Consider the following 15,792-nt stretch of genomic DNA (forward strand, 5'->3'; position numbering starts at 1 on the left):
GCTTCCTTGGTGTGGTCAAGGCTTTCCCTTGGTACTTCCCCCTTTGAGTCACCTACCCTCCCCCCCCTTCAAGAGCAATACAGACCATTTTCATTGTTTCTGAAGAAGATATCAATATGCTTGAGGAGACATAATGAAATATTAAATAAATATAAATTAAATTCCAAAAATAGCCCTCAGCCTTCATCTGCACCATATAAGCCTGATGCGCATGCGGTGCCCATCTGGTGCGCGCTCAGTGCTTGTTTGGTTTGCTCATAATGTGCGAGCGGTGCACATTTGGCCCACTCACGGTGCACATCTGCCTCGCCCTTAGTGCATGAACGGTGCACGTCTGGCTTGCGCGCAATGCATGTTTGGCTTACCCTCAGTACGTGCGTGGTGCACGTTTGGCTTGCTCGTGGTTCATATTTGGCTCACACATGGACTCCTCACTTAGCCCTTGGAGTTTGAACCACCAAACCTCCAGGCCTTTCTTGCTTTCTCCGTCTAGGCTCTCATGGGTGCAAGGCCTACCCATGAGGCCCTTTCCTCCATAGTTGAGTCAAATGGCTAAGGGGTTGACACTTACCACTTATAATTTGTCAAATGTCTATTTCTTGAGGTTTCCTTAGTGCAGTGTTGCTGAAATTGCACGTTTTGTTGAGGCTTACTTGGGTGCATGCTCATGCTTCAAGCTTGCCAAACACCAAATATGCATACACGTACATAAACAGATGCACGCATCATAGAGCGGGAGACAAAGAAGAAATGGAAAGGGGTGGGATGGGGAAAAGGTTGGGGCTTACATTTTGAACCTTGCGATGCATGTGCACACACTGAGAAACAGTACAATGCTTAGAAATTGGAATGAGTATTGATCTAGAAAAATATTTATTTTGCAAGAGCACATTGATGTGGTGCAGCATAATATTATGATATAGTTATTTTTGCGTCATCTACCTTTTAGCTCATGCTGGACTGCAAAGTCATTCATCATGCTCTGTGGTTCATGAACAGGTCTTCTAACTGGAACTGTTTCAATCCATGGTTTAAGATTTCAAACCCATCACCATTTTAGTCGGTTTATATTTTAGTTGAATTGGAAATAGAACTTCATACCAGATTGGAATCCGATGATACTTCATAGAAGATAATGTAATTGTTTATAAAAATTATAATTTTTGAAAAGATTTTGGATAATGCTTCTTAAGTATTGAAAATTTCAAAAGGCCTAAGAAAATAGTGAATGTTTTGACTTCACGTGCCGTGCATCAGAAGTAGTTACGTTATGATATTCAAAGAATCTTAGAAAAAAATGAGTATGCACACATGTATAGATGATATACATGCTCTTTATCTGTGTCCCAAAATCTCTTTATTATTATTTTTCAGAGGAACTCTTTATTTTCCCATTTTCATTTGCCAGTTTTGCTCTTATTTGTGTTTGTGTCTATTGTTTTCTTTTTTCTTTTAACCTAATGGAACACAAATAACTATAATAATAATAATAATAATAATAATAATAATAATCATAATAATAATCATAATAATAATAATAATAATAGTAATAATAGTAGTATCACTCCTAGAATCATTTGTACCCCTATAAATTCTAAATTTCTTTGGAAAATCTGATTTTTTGAGATACTTGAAATCCATATTGTTTGTTGCTTTATCCACTTGGGTAAGTAAAGAAAATTTTACGGTGCAAAGGTTGTGGGTTCAGGCTGTATGGCATGTTAAGAGTGAGGTATGCTAACACACACAGAAAATCCACTGTTGTTTCCAACTTCTGGCTATGTAACACATGACTTTTATCATACTTGTCTTCCTACCTTCATTCTTATTTTATGCAGTGCAGGTTGGATTAACACAATTATCATTTGAAACTATAAATTATTTTAGCATATAGAATCATATGATCATGCATTGCTACCTTGAAATCTTTAATTTTGCTATCAAAATAAATAAATAAATAAATAAAAAAGACGCTCCTTCTGGTATGGTCGGTGTCGGAAAAAGACGTTGTCGTAAAGTTCGTCGGAAAAGTTCGCCGGCGGTGAGTGTTTTCTGATGACGATCTGACTGACCGGAAAGTATTAGGAGATGGGGAAGGTGACCGGAATGAAACATGGTCACCGGAAGGTTTCCCGGAGTTGATGACACGGGAAACTGGAAAGAATTAGGTTTTCTCCCTTGGCTCTGATACCATGTTGATAGAGAGAGAGAAAGAATAAAAACCTTAATTCTCATTCATATGATGTCTACTTACAATTGAGAAATATATATATACAAGGCTAGGAGTCCAAACTACCATACATGTGACCTATATTAACAAGGAAAGATTATACACTATAAATACATTATATTCAACAGTTATATCAAAGATGATATATATATATATATAAATAGTTTCTATTTTGTGAAAGAAGATTTTCTATTTTAATTGGAAGACTTTTTGGAATAGGAATTTTTTTTAAATAAATTGATTTTAGAAACTTTTTAGTCACAAGGAAACCCATAATTTTTTAAAAGTTTATTTAAAATTGAAATGATTTAAATTGGTTGAATTGTATTTAGAAACAAATTTCTTTCGGAAAGAAAATTCCTAGCTAACTTATTATAGGATCATTCATTTTTCAAATTCTTAAAATTAAGAGCTTCAGAGAAGAGAAATAAGAGATTTCTCCTTGCACAAGGTTTCATACTCTATTGTAGGATTTCTGCTTGTTCAAGATCAAGTCCGTACATGGATATCATTCTTTGATTTTGAATCCGTGTCCAAACTCTCATATCCTATAATTTCTTAGGTTCTTATTAGACGAAGAGTGTGCCTTAGAGGAGTTCGAAGGTGTGCTTTGGGAGACATAAAGTGTACTTCAGTGGGCTTCGGAAGTCTACTTTGATAGACTTTCATAGGGGTTTCTGACTAAAAGGTGAACAAGGGCATAGGTGGCATTTTCATGATTTTGAAACATGGAAGAAGTAAGGCTCGTTCAAGGTTACTTCTTAAATTGGTAGCCTCAACACTTGAATTGTTGGTAAAACCTTGCAATTTTGTTTTAACTTTTAGTTGGAGATTTAGCAAGTGAGAGCTTGTGCTTTTTCCCCTTGGTAAAAAACTTTTAAGATTTCCGTGCATATACCATACATCCATTCTTCTTTATTTTTCTTGCAATTTTTGATCGGATTAGTCACTACATGCTTGGTGTAGTTGGATGGATGAATTAATTGGAAAAATTAGAAAGATTCTAAATTTGGAAACATGGGTCATCCTCCTCTCAGTCTACTTGAGTTACCAACATCTTTTTCATATGGAATAAGCCAAACTTGAAAAATAGATATTTGGAGGGTTGAGCCTGATACAAATGATTTCATACCTGTGTTCTACCTATAAAATATCCAAAACCATTGAGAGAAAAATATTAGGGTTTAGCATGGATACACCGACCTAGCCGGTTGAGGTCCCTACTTGCGACTTAATTTCATTTTTGAGGCATTTATTTCATGAACCGAGAATAGGATTTTTATCAAAACCAAATGAAAAAGGTATCCACTTTTTGTTTTCCATTTTCATTTTTTTCCCTGATAAAAATTTGTTCTCATTGATGTTAGAATACTAGACACTATCCACATCAATAATTACTCTAATGGATGTTTAAATCAAGTTTGAACCTGATTTGTTGCAATCCAAATCCGAAATACTCACACACTTTGTTCTTGCTATTGATTTTATTTTTAATACAAAATTGTAACTAAAAAATTATTGTGTAATGTTTGATACTATCAATTGCATTGTGGTTAAGTGATTACTACCAAAAAGTGCTATTTTGTAGACCTAGTTATAATGATTTTAAGCACCTTTGAGTAGTAATCATATTCATTTAACCCAATTAATTCATTAAGGTCCTTAGTAATTGGTTTTAACCATTTTGTGGCAAGTTTACATGTTTTTCATCAGCTTATGAACCAATTCAAGCATGCCAATTGATGGAGGAGCTATTTGGGCGAGTTAAGCAAGGATTTTGGACAATTATAGGCTTGAATTTCAAGTGGAAACACGAGCACAAGCAATGGAGAAGAGGAAAACAGAGTGAAGAAAACAGCTGCAGTCTTCTTTCGCACTTTTGAAGCACTTCCCGAAGTCCATTTTTTTCATTCTATATACCATTTGAAAGCTTAGGAAGTCAAGAATCTAACGCTTCAAACCGTGTATGATTTGGAGCTGAAATGAGGAAGATATGGCCTTCGGAAGGCAACTGCATCATGTCAAATGACCAATTTCGCAAGGTGAATTTCACATTGCGAAAATTTCGCAAGGAGATTTTCTTCATGGTGTGAAATTTTGCCACTTCGCACCACGAAGAAACACCTTGCGAAAATTTCGCAAGGTGGATTTAGGCACATTGCGAAATTCCTTTGAATCCCCTGTTTTGAGACGTTGTTGATGTTATTCCACTACCGGTTCTCCAAGATATTTTGCTTGATTTTTAGCTTTGTAAATACCTATTTTACCCTTGTAATCAACCAATGAATAGGTTGCTTTTGTAATAGCTCTTGTAATTTAGCTTGTTATTGTCTTTAAATAGAGGTGAAGAGCCTTAGAGACGCATCATCTAATCTTGTAACCTGTAACTTTATAAGTTATAAGAGCACTTTTGTTCATACGCTTCTTTTCTCTTTTCTTTCTCATTTTCTTAGTAGCCAAACATCCTTGGGGGATGAAATCCCCAAGGATGAGAGGCTAAAACCTTTTAGTTTCTTGAAGTAATGGATGCCATGTGAAGCTCCCGTGTCAGGATGGAGATTTCCAAGCCATGAATGTAAGTAGTTGAGCATCATAAATGTTTTCATTCAAAGTAAAGCTTTTAATCCCTCTGACTTGCTTTGAATGGCCAATACTTGATAACCTTTTGGTCTCAGTGGATTCTTATTGTTAGATCCACTGACGTTCATTAGTTATCTCCTACGAGCCATTGTATTGCAAGTCGAGGAGATGACCTATATCAATAAAAGAGCATTTATGAGGTTCAACTACCCTTTTTGTAAGTTTTCAAGGACTAAAACTCAGTTGTTAAACTCATACCGGTTCGGGAAGTAAGCATCACCTTAGTTGCTTCCCCAACTCGAGGTGAAAAGTCCCAAAATCTCCATTTTTACACAGTGAGTTAAGCATGGCTATCCAAAGCTTTGAGAAACTTCTTTTTCCATCTTTTAACTTATTTTCATGTTAGTTTAGTTTACAACACCTTCATCTTTTTATGTTTTCATCTTAACCTAATTTTTATTAAGAAAAGTTCACTCCATCCTCCGAACTTCACCAGTTAAAGTAAAAACCCTTCCCAGTGTTCGATCCTAGAGCCACTATGCTATAGTAGCTTTGCTACTTTAGTGTAAGGACCTTAGGTATAAATTTTGTTGATACCCTTACATGCCAAGCTACCAAGAGTCGGGTTATCATTAAGTAAAGAAGATATGATTGAAAATAACAAATTCACATTAATAATGTTTTATATAAAATTTTATTTTATTTATTTGTGGTAGGCCTTGCAAAGTATTACTATTTTACTTTTGTCATTGAATTAATTATTTTAATTAAACTTAATTAATTTAATAGTGTAAAGATGAAGTTTGCCTATATTTCTCTCCTTTGTATTTTTTTTCCCCAAGTGGGATTTGACACTTGTTTAGTTTTTAACCTTTTTGTACATCTTTGAAGGATGGCACATACTTGTATTTATCTTTTTAAGATAAATGAAGATGCTTGTTTCTTTTCCAAAAAAAAAAAAAAAAAAAGAAAAGGAAAAAGCAGATGGAGTTTCTCTATCTTTTTATTTTTTTTTAATTTTTAATAGTGTCAAGAAATAAATTTCCAAATAAAAATAGTTCTTTAAATATTTGAGTCTTTATGTGAATATCGTATTTGAAGAACGTTGAAAAGGGCTTAGGCCTCATGCCTCTAGAGAGCGAGACACATTTTGTCACATTTTTTATTCTTTTTTTCTACTTTTTCTGATAACCAATTGACACCTTGTGTCATTTTTTTTACGGGTAATAAGAATATATATATATACAAAAAATATGTGAAGTGCCTAAACCAAAGGCACAACAAAGTACACATAATGCATACATGGTCCCTTGAAAATATGCAAGAAGAAGAATGAGGAGAGGAACAAAAAACAAACCCCTCTCACCCCCTCTCGTTATTTTGAACTAATCCAAACTACGAAACCCATCATGGTCAGAAGATAATCATTTATTATTTATAAAAGATAGTTTAATTGCTTGTTCTTTTTGTTTTGAATCTTTAAAGTCTCTTTTGTTTCTTTCCATCCATTGTGTCTAGAACAGACACACAAAAGTGACCCTCCAAGCTTTTTTTTCCACTTCTTGCCCATGGCGGAACCATGTTAGGTTAATGAATATCTTTATATTTTCGAATGCATCACCCAAACCACACAAAATAGAGAGAAAATCAGTTGCCACGGGATACATGCTATAGGCAATGGAGTAACAAATGATTAGCCAATTCCTCGTCCAATTTACACATATAGGATCTGTTTGGCATACTCCATCCCCTTCTTCAAAGTTGATTGATATCAAAATTTTGCCCCACGATGCCCCCCAAGCAAAAAAAGTCACCTTTCTAGAATCCAGTGATTCCAAACACAGTTTGTAGGAAATGACTTACTTGCTCCTTGGACTAATGAAAGGAGAAGGATTTGATGGAGAACTTGTCACCCTTGGAATACTTCTACTCCAAACAATCCTCCTCACTCCTAACTAAGCAAGCTTGGAGTTTTTAGAGAAAGTCCATCACTCCTTCAAGCTTTCAAGAAAAGTGAGGGCTCTACCAACCACTTTCCCCATACTGCTCCCCAATATCTGCTACCCATGCATCTTTGTTTGTGGCTAAAAACAAAAAGACAAAAAAGATTCTTCGAAATATGAACCATCACTCCATCTATCTTTCCAACGTTTGATGCTTCTTCCATTGCCAATAGAGAAGCGAACTTTGCCTTGGATTGAGTCTCATGCTTTTCTGATTGTTTTCCACACACCCATCCCATAACCATTTCTCGCACCATTTGAGAATAGGTTCTCAATAAACATGAACAATGTGACATTTTCCTTGTTACTCATCTTGACTCAACCAAGCCTTTGGTACCTGCTACTTATGGTTACTAATGACCACATGAAATCATAGGTCATCTCACTCTTAGTAATGACTTTGGCATTCATTTTTGGCATTATGAATGGAATTTATTGTTGCATGGTTCGCAATTGGTTCCTATAAGAAGATAACCACCTTATTGAAAATTTTTAGTATATTAAAATGATACCCCCATCTCCCCCCCCGGAACCATGTCTTTGTGATAGTTGAAAGGCACCTCCAATTAAGAAACACAACCATTACAATAATAAATGAGAGAAAATTTATTTTTGCTAAAATTGTTTAGTAAGGGTTTTGTATTGAAAAAGCTTTATTAGCAACTTGGACTCCGGGGGAGTGAATTATCATGAATAAGTTTATATTCTAGATCTAGTAATTTTTTTTTCGTAGATTTTATGTTGATATCATGCACCCTACCTCACTAAGAAAGCAATCACCTTTGCAAGAAAAGTAAAAGAATGGACACATGATACGTACGTAGAGACTTGTAAGTATTTCTACCAAAAGGGCAAAAGCAAATCTCCTCTAAAAGTTAAAAATAAGATACAAGGTGAGGCAGGAGCATTTGAGAATTTTGTTAAGTTCCAACCACCTTAGAGCTATAAAAATAGAATTGTTTTACAATTAGGAATTCACTAGTTCATATAGATTTGTTTTCATGAACTGATTAGGCTTTTGTTAGTTTTCTGTTTTATATAGGCTTCTATTTTATGTTTTCTTATTAGAATAATTCAATCATGATAAGTGCTGTTTTACTATCATACTGAGGATTAGGATTAACTTTATAAATACCTAGGACCTAGACAATGATGTGGTTCAACATATTGAAGTTGTGTCTGCTGTAACAGGGTTAGTATTAAATTTGTGATGGAGGTAGCTTGTGTATACCAAAGTGCTCCTATCTCATTTAAAGTTGAGGAACCACCATTTATTTATCCTAATTTATGAGAAGATTCTTATAGAAAAACCTAGTATAGTTACTTCTAGTTAAGCTTCTTAAACGGTCCTTTTTTTACGTTGTTGCTCTTTGTAGGCCAGTTTTGTTGGAGCATTGGAAGATTACAACTTACCATTGCAATCAATTGTATCGGTTAGTTAGATATATGTGTGCTACATGCTAAAATACATATATTTCAAGTCCTGGGCTATCAAATAATGTATCACATACTTTATGTGGCAAGAATTATTTTTTCCCTACATATATTCTTAGTCCTTTTTTTATATGCAATTAAGTAGTATGCATTGAAAGATGCCTAACAAAAAGGGGGCGTGAGCCTAGTACATAAGAGGTACATGGCATGCACCAAGGCCTTTGTCAGTCAATTTGGAACTTTGCTCATTTTACATGTGTTTTGCTTAATGACAAACTCTTCAATGAGAGCTTGAGATCTGGAATCCAAGCTGGGTTGCACAGATACAAATTTCCTTACATGAGATTTAGCAATATTCTTAGAGCCATATACAGATTCTTGTAAACAGAATCTGATTTTTATTAGAAATGTTAGGGATGAAATAGAACCATTTTTTATGTTGTTGACAGTTTTATCTCAATGCCTGAGTCTGGTATATATATGATTTTTCCAGGTATGACTATTCTGGCTATGGACAATCAACTGGAAAGGTTAGATGCTCTGCTTCTCCATTTGTAATTTTTCTGTGGGGGAAAAAAGGGTCTCTGCTTATGTTGCCTTCAACACTTCTCTATTTAATTTAATTAAATAGTCACTCAGCATTGCTTTTTATTGCCTTTTTATTTTTCATTTTTACGTTTGGAGGACCTACATTATATGCATTTCTGTTTGCCTAGAATGGAAAACTATGATCTCATAAAAGTATAACTATAGACTTGTATGGACTCTGACATATGAACATTTATTTGCTATGCTCAAAGTTCTATTCTTCTAAGTTTCATCTTCATCCTCCTAAAAGGCAAAAAACCTCAAAATATGACAACAAAAAGATATATTAAGCAAAAGTCATCATTCTTTTTTTATTACAGCATTGCAGTTAGTATTCGTATCATTAGAATAACATATGTTACGCTCAGATAACACCTCACTGATATTCCTTGGCACAATAGTTGCACTTAAGCTTTGATTTTCCATGTGTACCTCTAACCACATGAGTACTGTGCTTCCACATAAGACCACTTAAGCTTCAATAATCCATGTGTGGCATTAACCACACAAGTGCAGAATTTCACATAAGATCATTTTCAATTTCTTCTTTTGGTCATCCATTTTAGCCATTTAAATATTAATATGCTGATCTTTTTAAGGGAAAAAAACAATTGAAAAACTTAATTATGTTAATAATGATCAAAATAGTCAGATGTGTTCATAATGTATTAATCATCTACTGTTGATATGTATCATTTTATGTGAAAATATATAAATTGTACCATATCCTATGTATTGCATTGTTTATATAAGTTTTGCACAACTGTGTGATTATTATTAGTGATATGAGCAGTTCAATGTTTCTAAGATTTAACATTAAATATCTAAACTGAAACTGGTGGCAGTGATTGGCATCCCTCTGAATGACATATCAACTATTTTGCCTCATCAATCTCACCAAGAAAAAGGGATATTGAATTATAAAGGAGCATGAATTTTTGTCTCTGATACTGCTTCTCTTTAGGCTTTTTGTTCCAAGGTTTTTAAGGGGATTCCCCCTAATGTGTTACAACTTGATTGGCTAGCAGTGTGTAGCTCCAATGGGTCGGTCTAACCTAGAGAGTTTGTTTATTTTTACATTGTATATTTTTGTTTTTGTATTCTTGTAGTTTAGATTTTCTTTGGTGGGAGGATTCCTCATCTTTCTCTTGTACTTCTTTTTTCTATCAATATATCTCTTTGTCGTTTCCTATAATTTTTTATTTTTTATTTTTTATTTTATTTTATTTTATTTTTGTCTTTGATATTGTCGTTTGGGATAATCATTTTATTTTATTATTATTATTTTTTGTGTAAACATTTGGAACAATAATCTCATCCCTTAGAAAACTCAGTAAGAAACCTAGGGCAACATTTACTCACTACCTTTTTGCTATACAATGTTGAGTCACTTTGTCTGCCTTTATTTATGGTTACTTGATCTACTTGAATGATTCTCTCCCACATAATTTTAAAAGGTGCAAAAGTCTCCTACAATTTAGGCACAAGGCACAACACAAGGTATGGGTTTGAGTGAAGTGAAATTGACCTAGGATGCATATTGATTTTATAACATATGATTCAAAATCTTATCCAATCAATAAAAAACTTAGGATTCAAAATATTTAAAAGAAGCATTCAATAAAAGAGTAATGAAATTGATCTATAAAAAAAATAAAAAGTAATGAAATTATATACATTTCAATACATAATTAGAAATTTCAAGAATAAAAGTGTTTAAAAAGAAAGAATAAAGTCGACAAGGGGTGCCTCTTCATGAAGGCGCATGTCTGGGCAAGTGATGCGCTATAACTAGGGAGCGGTTGTGCTTTAAGCGTGCGTTTTAGAACTATGCTCTCCCATCCTCAATTCCAATAAGTTCAAGCAAATTGTGAAAGACTTATTTCTTTTTTGACAGATAAGAAGCAATTGTATTGAAAAGTGCCAAAAAAGGTGCACCAAGGTACATATGATGTATACAATGGCTGCCACAAAGAGCCCAAAAAAGGTGGGAAAACAAAAAAAATACTCCCTCAAACCGAACCTAACCAATCAATGAAATCAAATATGGACATCGATCCATCGCCTATAATCAACTTGGACCAAGAATACAAACTACATAGAAATAGGACTTTCAGTTTATGATAAGAGAGGTCCTCATTGTCAAATGATCTTCTATTTCTCTCCTACCAAATTATCCAAAAAAGGCGTAAAGGAGTAGCTCCCTAAACTTTTTTTCCACTTCTTCCTCGCAAAAGAGCCATTCCAACCTAACAAGGTGTTTTTGATGGAGGAGTGAATCACCTATGAGATACCAAAAAGAGAGAACAAAAGCTACCACAACTCCCTCGCCTTGCTACAATGCAAAAGAATGTGATAAATTGAATCTTCATGAGTGTGATGAAGAAAACATATATTGGCCAAAGATCAACCTCTTTGTTGTAATTAATCAAGAGTCAAAGCTTTTCCCTAGGTCATCTCGCAAGCAAAGAAACTCACTTTAAGTGGAGTCCAAGCAGTCCACATAATAACAGATGGGAATGATTCAAATCTCCTTTCTTCTAGGCTAGAGTAAAGTGACCCTAACAAAGAAAGATTTACTCTTTGCCTCTAACCAACACACCTTGTCTTTTACTGCCTCAACTACCCTCTTAACAAGTAGTTTTGCAAAGAAAGCTTTACATCCTCAATCTCCCAATTGTTTGGATGCCTAGAGAATCTACGAGTCCACACACCTCCACCATTAGAGTGAGATCACAAGTTCGCCACCCAAGCCTCCTCATGGTTCAAAGTATTGGCCGACTCGTATCTCTCTTGAACCTTTCTATGTTGAGTCTGATACCCGATATCATCTTCAATACAAACCCAACTAAGAACTAGTTAAACTCGGTTGACTCGGTCGAGATTTTGAGCGGACTTGATTGAAATTACGAGTTGAAGGAGAAGAAGCAATCAAAATATATATATATATATATTTCCCTTTCAAATCACACAAAAAGCAACCAAAATTGAGAAATCTCTAAAAAAAAAAAATGAGAGTTTTCTTCAAAAGAAAAATTTTTTCAAGACCATGACGGTGAAGGAGAAGGAGAAGAAGAAAGCTTCATGTCGGTGATGTAGTTGTGCTGATTGTCTGATGAGAAACATCACATTCTTCCATCGATGACGATCTTTGCATTTTGGTGTTGCCTCTCCTTGCTCGATCTCCGTTGTGTTTTCGGTGTTCTTTGGGTGTGCATTGTAGAGAGGCAAAACTGCAAATTGGGTATCTTGTGGTGTGAATAAGTGATGTTTGGGATTGGGAATTGAAGAAAAGGGCTTAATGTATTGTTTTATATAAAAATGATTTATTATTTCGGATGTTCATATATTTGCATCAATTTACTTTATATGCCAATGATATTTGGAATTGGGAATTTGAAAATTATTATTTTATATATTAAATATGGTATGAATGACTTTAATTTAGGTAATGTACTATTTTACATGGTAATGTTATTATATAAGGTGTATTATTTTATATGCTAATTTATTGTTAATAATTTATGAAATCATTTCGTTTATTATTATGTTAATATATTTTTAAGTTGATTAATTTCTTAATTCATTTAATTATATTAAAATAATTTTTATAATTTTTTGAACTTCTTAAGTATCTTATTTTGCTTATCATCCGATATCGAACCGAGATGCCGATACCAATGTGCCTTGGAACCCTCCAAGTTGATGACCAATACCGTGATTTTGAACTATGAGTCTCCTTGGAAGTAGCTAAGGCAAATAAAGAAGGAAAAAAAATACTTAAGATTCATCGCCACGCCATTTATCCTTCCAAAACTTTACCCTTCTCCCATTGCCCACCGAGAAGGAAATCCTGCAATTAACTTGTCTCCCACAAATTTCTTATAACCTTCCATAACCCAACACCATAACCCTCGTTTACTTCCTTAGAACACCAACCCCTTCAACTTCCCCATGCTTACCACTTATAATTTGTCAAATGCCTATTTCTTGAGGTTTCCTTAGTGCAGTGCTGCTGAAATTGCATGTTCTGTTGAGGCTTACATGGGTGCATGCTCATGCTTCAAGCTTGCTAGACACCAAATATGCATACACGTACATAAACAGATGCACGCATCATAGAGTGGGAGAGAAAGAAGAAATAGAAGGGGGTGGGATGGGGAAAAGGCTGGGGCTTACATTTTGAACCTTGTGATGCATGTGTACACACTGAGAAGCAGTACAATGCTTAGAAATTGGAATGAGTATTGATCTAGAAAAATATTTATTTTGCAAGATCACATTGATGTGGTGCAGCACAATATTATGATATAGTCATTTTTGTGTCATCTACCTTTTAAAATAAAAAATACAAAAAATTTGTTTGGGGAAGGGGGTGTATTTTTGTTTTTTGTGTTTTTTGTGTTTCCTGTATTCTCAAAAACCACTTTTTTAAGAACAGTAAAAAGATGTTTTCATTGTTTTTTCACTATTCAAATAATAGATTATTTTTCATGTTTTCTCTTCTTTCTTTTTGTATTTTCTTAGCTTTTTTGTGTTTCCACAAAAGTGAGCTCCACCCAACCACCACACCCTCACCTGCAAACCCTTTCTTCTTTCTTAAATTATTGAAATTAATTTAAGTTCATTTCTCAAAAGTGAGCTCCACACAAAAGTGAGCTCTAGTCTATGAATTCATGCCCAATGGATCTCTGGATAAGTTCATTTCTCATCAAGAATCTCCTAATCGTGCAAACTTGAACCTGTAATGGAAAACTATATTCCAAATTGCAGTTGGCATTGCACGAGGACTAGAGTACTTACACAGTGGTTGCACCACAAGGATTCTACATCTTGACATAAAGCCTCACAACATTCTCTTCTAGATGAAGATTTCTGCCCTAAAATTTCTGATTTTGGCCTTGCTAAACTATGCCAGAGGAAAGAGAGTATCATATCAATGACAGGAGCAAGAGGCACTGTTGGATACATTGCTCCAGAAGTATTCTGTAGAAATTTTGGTGGAGTCTCTCATAAATCCGACGTCTATAGCTACGGAATGTTAGTTCTCGAAATGGTGGGAGGAAGAAAGAACAACATTGATATTCAAGAATCCAATGCCAGTGAAATATATTTTCCTGACTGGATCTATGAGAATCTTGAGCAAGGCAAATGTCAACTACTTCTTCAAGTTACGACCGACGAGGAACAAGAAATAGCAAGGAAGATGATTATAGTGAGTATGTGGTGCATCCAGACCAATCCGTCCAATCGGCCATCAATCAGCAAGGTAGTAGAAATGTTGGAAGGGAACCTTCAGTCCTTGGAAATTCCACCAAAGCCTTTCCTGTTTTCTCCTATGATGTCAGACCAAGATTCTTCCACATAATTAGTGTCATAATTAAGGGGAAAAACAAGGTTTGTTTGATGGGGACAAAAATGTGAATTAATGTTACTATGTTACTGTATTTTGTATTCGGTCTTGAGTTTTGAATAATTGATTTTAGTTGAAAAGGCAACAAGAATGTTGATGCTTACTGGTTTAGCTGCAAAAATTTTCTGTGAACTAGTCCTTTTAGAGAACATCCCTCCTGTAAATGATCAATGATCTGCCAAACGTTCAACATCTGAAAACTATTCAGTGATTCATCCTAAACCTATTTTTATATTTTAAGCGTAACATTCTATATAGTTTTTCAATGAAAAACATACATGTTTCGATGAGGAGGAATACCAAGGATATGATGAAACTTGTAATCACATATGGTTTACACCCCTGCTAGGTGTAGATGAGGCAATATTTCATGATTAATTAACACTAAAATGGCGTACTATATAGCCCCTCAAGAATGTCCTAAAAATGCCCAAGCCTTAAATCAAACCATGGGAGGAGAGCATAACGATGGTGCTACATGCACCAAGACTATAGCCACATCAACTAGACTTGTTGGCATGATTGGTGTTGATTAGTTAGAGAAATAAAAATATGGAATGTATTAAAAACAAATGTTTTTCCACTTCTAATTCTCATGGGGCATAATTTTCACCAAAGTTTCTATCAACAAGACTTCAACACAAGTTATTAGTACCAGAAAAATAATGTAGCATCATGGATTACAAGAATATTAATGGCTTAAATAGTTTTATTAGCATCTTGTATAAAACATGATTAGCATTATCATTTCCCAAATCTTTGCAATTAATTACAAGTGCAAATTCTTAATGTTGACTTAAATGCAATCCTCAGTACATATGCTAAATGACCCAAGTAAACTTTATTAACTAAGTAAACTTAAGGAGCATGACATGATTTTTGTGTGAAATGGTGAAGGTTTATAAATTTCCTGAATTTGTAATATTCAAATGCACTCAATATGGTAAACTAAAGGTTAGAAATGCTCTTATAGTTGTCATACTAAAGAAAAACCTACTATTTATTCGACAACTTTCCACTAACATCATGTGGACATTAGAGTTTAACAATCTTTATTTTGTTAAGCGTAACAAAATATCCTTGTAACGGCCATAAAAGAGGTATGCTTTATGCCTTAGAAGAAATAAAACAATTATATCTAAATTCTATGAGAAGTAGCATAACAACTTCATGTGTGTGGCACCAAAGGATAGGGCATCCCAATTCAAAGAATTTGCAAGTTCTAAATTAAGTCCTAAGTCACATTCTCATTCTTATATTTTAACGATTGTTGTACTTATAACAATATACATCATACAAGGGACTCATCCACTATATAAGAGTAGTGAGTTAAAGGTATTAATTAAAATTCATAAGGTGATTCGTCTCACATCAAAAGTGTTATATTGACATTATGGATCAAGGCAAGAATAAAATTATTGTTTTGTTATTTCTTAGTTTTTGAATCTATTATGGTTTTTGCATTCAACTTGATTTTTAAATTAATCAATTATTCTATATAAAGTTTTAGTTTATCAAATTACTTCTTATAATTAATTTAATCA

At 34.2% G+C, this 15,792-nt stretch overlaps 1 pseudogene; it reads left to right on the plus strand.

Moving 5' to 3' along the window:
- Positions 1–11,884: 11,884 nt before the first annotated feature.
- Positions 11,885–14,252, plus strand: LOC132255076 (PR5-like receptor kinase; annotated as a pseudogene).
- Positions 14,253–15,792: the final 1,540 nt, after the last annotated feature.

The sequence above is a fragment of the Vitis vinifera genome, chromosome 14, assembly GCF_030704535.1.
Source record: "Vitis vinifera cultivar Pinot Noir 40024 chromosome 14, ASM3070453v1".
Lineage (NCBI taxonomy): Eukaryota > Viridiplantae > Streptophyta > Magnoliopsida > Vitales > Vitaceae > Vitis > Vitis vinifera.